Consider the following 5,949-nt stretch of genomic DNA (forward strand, 5'->3'; position numbering starts at 1 on the left):
GGGACCCCGCAGGGGAGGTGGGCGGGGCAGGGGCCAGGCTGGGGTGGGGGCGTCGGGAAAGGGGGAGAAAGGGGAAGCTCCGAGGAGCTGCTTCCTTCTCTCGCCGAGACCCAGCGCCCCACTTCCTTTTACCACTTCTATTTTCTGTCGTTGCTCTGAGCGTGTAAAATGTCTGCGCCCCCTCCGAGCAGAAAGACGCCCTGACCCTCACCTTCCGCGGGGACCGAGAAGCACCGGCCAGTCCAGACTCCCCGCCGCGGGTCTGGCTTTACCCCCTCCTTCACGCGGCTTCACTGCCTCCGTTTCTCGCCCCTGAAGGGCCGCCCACCCCTTCTCTCCCCGCAGGCCACGAAGCAGCGGTGGTTATGCCAGGAGGCGGGCCGCACAGCCCTGGAAGTCAGAGCACACCCCCGTGCCTCAGTGTCTTCGTTTGCAAAACGGGGCCGAGCAGGGTTGCTGCGGTGCAGGCAGCCCCAGCGGCGCCAGGAGGCACCTGACTCAGAGGTGACCGCGGGCCAGGCTGAGACTGTCACGGCCACTCCTGGACGGGGCCGCCGCAGGAGCTGCCAGAAGCTGGTTCGTTATTGTCGGTCAGAAGCCACAGCCCTACCTGCGCTTGAGAGATGTGCGCGCCAGTGACTTGGCTGTCCCTGGCTCCCTAAATAGCAAGAGAGCAACTTCCCCAAAGGCCTAAAACAGAAAGTTCGCTGGGTGAACACGGAGGACTGTGCCCAAGGAACCAAAGCCATGAAAGACAGAGGAAACGCCTAAGGTCATGGGACTTGCGGGTGGGCAAGGACTGTAGTCTCCCAGCCCCTACTTTTCCACCGCGGAAGCGAGAGGGGGTGGGGAGGAGGGAGCCCGGAGGTGGCCAGCCTGGAGGGGGGCGAGGGGAAGGACGGGGGAAGGGGTAGAACTGCTCTAGAATGAGGAACAGGGTAGCAAGAGTGACACACTTGTGTACCAGATTGACGGGGTTGCATTATGAGATCGCTTTGAAGGGTGAAGAACATGCTAGAGAGGTTAAGGCATCCTGGACTTCTTCCCTATTCTTTGTATTCCTGAAACTGCAGGGAGAGGAAAGCCGAAGCCGAGGTGCCCCTCAGGGCACTCCCAGGAAGCTGAGCAGCCCGTGGAGCCCACTCAGTCCCATCCTGCCTCCCCTCACAGGTGGGCGTTCCCTTCGCCATCAGCAGGTGTGGCCCAGATGTTGCGTTTTCATGTCATCCCACCCCCTCAGTGAGCTCCCCCTGTGTCCCCCTGTCCCAAGCGGGCAGACCACCAGCCAGGAGATCTGAGCAGCACCTGACACCTATTGGCCAGAACCCCGAACTGCAGCTACTGGGGCATCTGACTCCCACCTCCCCAAAGCAGCTAGGTAAGGCTCAAGGTGTCTCTGTCACTCGTGTGGCACCTGATTTCGTACCACTGTGTACAGCTCTGTTGTTGCTTCATTTAAAAATACGTCTATTTTTGTGCCTCTCCTTCCTTTCACTGCCTTATGTTTTCAAAGAGGAGCCTAGTCATCTCAACTTCCTCATCCTACATTTATGTTTCAGTGCTCTGAAACTATCACTAAGGAAACCCCAAATGCCAAATCCAGTGCCCTCATTTCTTACCTCACTGTGGCATTTGATGCTACCCCTCCTTGAGAATTATCTCCCTTGACTTCTCCTCGTCTGCCTCTGACTAATATTTCTGTTTTCTTTTTTTCTGGCTTCATTTTATGGCAACCTTAGGCAACATTTTTTAAAAATATATATTTTTATTGATTTCAGAGAGAGGAGGGGAGAGGAGGAGAGGGATAGAAACATCAATGATGAGAAAGAATCATTGAGCAGCTGCCTCCTGCACACCCCCTACTGGAGATTGAGCCAGCCTGAACCCGGGCATGTGCCCTTGACCAGAATCGAACCCGGGACCCTTCAGTTCGCACTAGGCAACATTTTTTAAAAATATATCTTTTTATTGATTTCAGAGAGAGGAGGGGAGAGGAGGAGAGGGATAGAAACATCAATGATGAGAAAGAATCATTGAGCAGCTGCCTCCTGCACACCCCCTACTGGAGATTGAGCCAGCCTGAACCCGGGCATGTGCCCTTGACCAGAATCGAACCCGGGACCCTTCAGTTCGCAGTCTGATGCTCTATATGCTGAGCCAAACCGGCTAGGGCTACAACATTTATTATAACTCCAAAATCACTGAAAAATATACATTTTAAAAAAACCAAAAATTAAATGTTGCGACTCTTTCAAACTTTTGAAGAACTTCCCATTTCATTTTCCTTGTTACTAAAACTTAAAAAGAAAACGACAGACCACTGTTTTCTATGATACAAATATAAAAATCTGAAATAAAATAAACACAGCCTACTGAGTGGCTCAGTTGGCTGAGCATCATGCTGTGCACCGAAAGGTTGCCAGTTCGATTCGTGGTCGGGGCACATACCTGGGTTTGATCCCCAGTTGGGCACGTACAGAAAGCAACCGATCTCTCTCTCCCTTCTTGTGTCTAAGCAAGTCCTTTGGTGAGAATTAAAAATAAATATGTAAGTAAGTACAAATTGTATTCAGCCTTTAAGGTAGTAATATGCCGTGACAAAGTAGAGTCTGTTCAAGGAATGCCAGTGTTTGAATGAGCCTAAAGCGATTCCGGCATATTCAATGGCTCAGTTGGACGGGCTGCCCCCCAGCAACAATGGTGGGAAGTCAGGGGCCTGCCCGGAGGGGTTTATGCCGGGTCTTGGGTTGCAAGATGCAGTGTGGTCTCTAGTGAAAGCTCCAGCCGGTCAACATAGGACCTGACCGATCAGTTGCCATTTTTAAGTTCAGAAAGGACATTTGGGGCAGAACTGATAAAGGTGGGGGCCAACCTTCACCGCCCCCCAGTCCCTTCCAAGCAAGTCCACTGATGCTTTACTGGTAGCCGTGTGACCGCTGTCCCAGGCCAGATCAGATTGGTTCTTGATCCTCATGGCGAAAAGAGCTTCAGGCAACAGCAAAAGAGTAGTTTCCATTAGGGTCCTGGAGAACAACAGGGGTAGGGGGGTAGATTTCCAGGGGGGCAGGGGAGACACAATGAAGGAAGCTTTGAAGGAAGCTGGAGGACTGAGCAGGAGTCAGAAGCTCAAATGTCTCCAAGAGCCAAACAGGTCCAAGTCCTGCACAGAACTGGTGAGATGGTGTCCACTCACCTGTCTTACGTCATCTCATGGCAGCTTCCTTTATACGCTGAGCCTCCAGAAACGAGCCCTGCTGAAGTGTCGGTCCCTTTCCCCCCAGGTCAAAGGTTGCCTCTCCCCACACAGCTTCTGCACATTCTTCTTCGGATTTCTTTTCTGGAGGCATTGTGCGCTGTACTCTTTCCACAGGCACACTTCATACATTACACAAAAAGGAATCTTCTTCACTCCCGGCAAGAAATGTGCCTCCTCCCATTTCTCCTGAAGCATATATCCCTCTTGGCCTCTTATATTTTTCCACGTTTGCTAGAGACATGATTACAAGAAATAGTTCCCTCTTACCTAATTCCAATATATAAAAAAAACAAAACCAATTGCACAAATACAAAAACTGGCGACTGACCCCTGACCTTGATGTCTGGGAACAATAAGGTTTGGGAAGGATGCAAATGAGGAGCCCGCTGAAGCAGGGCCCCCTGGGAAAAGCCCAGCTTCAGCCCCGTGGAAATGCAGAAGTGATGTGGTCAGACTTTATAATTTTTGAAGAAAACCAAAATTTGGAACTCTTGATCTGAAATTGCCTGGTTGGTAAATGCAGGAAATTCAAACGAGTATCTTAAAACTCCTCGCAGGCCAAGCCAGACGCGGCCTACTGGCCTCCAGCGTGTGACATCTGGTCTGTATTGTTCAGGTGGGAGCTGCCGCAGCGAGCTCTGAGTTATTTCTGTTAATGTGCGCTAATTTGTTCCCACTGGCGCGGGAGACCGTTTATGCGAAGAAGGGTCAATGTTCAAAGTTTATTAATGTTGTTCATCATATGAATGGGCCACCGGAGAACAACTGCGTCATTAGCCTAATAGGATGCTACCCTGATGAAAACTCCTAGGGACGAGGAATAAAAAGACTTTGTCAGGATGATAAATGTTATCTCAAGCCCACAGACCATATGATAGCTGGTGATGACCGGGAATGGAGAGCAAATATAGTTCTTTGGAACAGAGGCAATGCTACAAAAACCAGGAGCCGAACAAGGATGGCAATAATGTCAACAATATTCAGAAATTTAAGGGAAAACAATAAGGAAACATAAATAAGAGACATAAATTTGGGGAGGAAGAGTTATAAATTTTGCTTATGATTATTTGCAAAAGATAGGATCGTCTACCTGAGAAACCCTCGCTAATGGATTGAGGAATGTTTACAAAGAGTTGTAAAGTAGCTGTACACAAAAATTATATGTAATTCAATGGTTTTCTATACACCAGCCATGACTAAACAGAAAATAAAGCTCATTCACCCCAGCAACAAAATGCCACGGATTAGGAAATTCAAGGAACCCAGAATAGCCAAAATATCTAGAGAAAGAAAAATTGGAGGACTCGAACTCTCTGATTTCAAAACTTACCGCAAAGCTACAGATAGACATACAATCAGTGGAGTATAATTGTGAGTCTAGAAATAAACGCTCCCACTTACAAGCAAATGATTTTTTTAGCAATGGTGTCAAGACAATTCAAAGGGGGAATGGTTGTTGCTGACGTAATTGGATATCCATATGAAAAAGAGTGAAGTTGCATTCCTAACTCACACCACACATAGAAATTAATTCAAAATTGATCAAAGACCTAAATGAAAGCATTAAAGCTATAAAACTCTCAGAAGAAAACAATGGTTTTCTTGAATTAGACAATGGCTTTTTAGATATAACCTCAAAATCACAAGCAACAAAAGAAAAATTAAATAAGATGTGCAGTATCGAAACAGAAAACTTTCGTGCTTCAAGGACACCATCAAGAAACAAAAGACACCCCACAGAATGGGAGAAAAATTTTGCAGGTCATTCAGGTGATAGGGGATTTCAATCTAGAATATATAAGTAACTTCTATAACTCAATAATAAAAAGACATAAATACATTGAAAAATGGACAAAGGACATAAATAGATATTTCTCCAAGGAAGATATACAAAGGGTCAACAAACATTTGAAAAAATGTCAAATGTCATTAGCTATGAGAGAGATGCAAATCAAAACCACAATGAAATACTACTTCACATCCCCTATAATCAAAAAGGCATATAATAAGAAGTGTTGATAGGAATGTAGAGAATTTGGAACCCTCATATATACATTGCTGATGGGAATGTAAATGGCGCAGCTGCTTTGAAAATAGTCTGGCAGTTCCTCCAAAGGTTAAACAAGAAAACCATATGACCTAGCAATCCCACTCCTGGGTATATACCCAAAAGAAGTGAAAACGTATGTGCACACAAAAACATATACACAGATATCCATAGCTATATTATTTACAACTAGAGACCTGGTGCAAGGATTTGTGCACCAGTGGTGTCCCTCCGCCTGACCTGCACCCTCTCACAATCCGGGACCCCTCGGGGGATGTCGGATTGCTGGTTTCGGCCCAATCCTCGCAGGCCAGGCGGAGGGACCCCACCGGTCCACGAATCCATGCACCAGGCCCTTACTATGCATATAAGATCTTTGGTTAATCTCTTCCCGCCCTCCCCACTCCCGCCTTCCCTCTGAGATTCATCAGTCTGTTCCATGTTTCCATACCTGTGCATTGAGCATCTTCCCCCTGGTGGTCAGTGCTCGTCAAACAGTCAAATGGTTACCTAGGCTTTTATATATATAGATAGCCAATGGGTGCAAACACCACAAATGCCCATCAGCTAATGAATAGATAAATAAAATGTGGTATATTTATACAATGGAATATTATTTGGCCACAAAGAGAAGGGGGGGAAAGGA

Source organism: Myotis davidii, unplaced genomic scaffold (assembly GCF_000327345.1).
Source record: "Myotis davidii unplaced genomic scaffold, ASM32734v1 scaffold37, whole genome shotgun sequence".
Taxonomy (NCBI): domain Eukaryota; kingdom Metazoa; phylum Chordata; class Mammalia; order Chiroptera; family Vespertilionidae; genus Myotis; species Myotis davidii.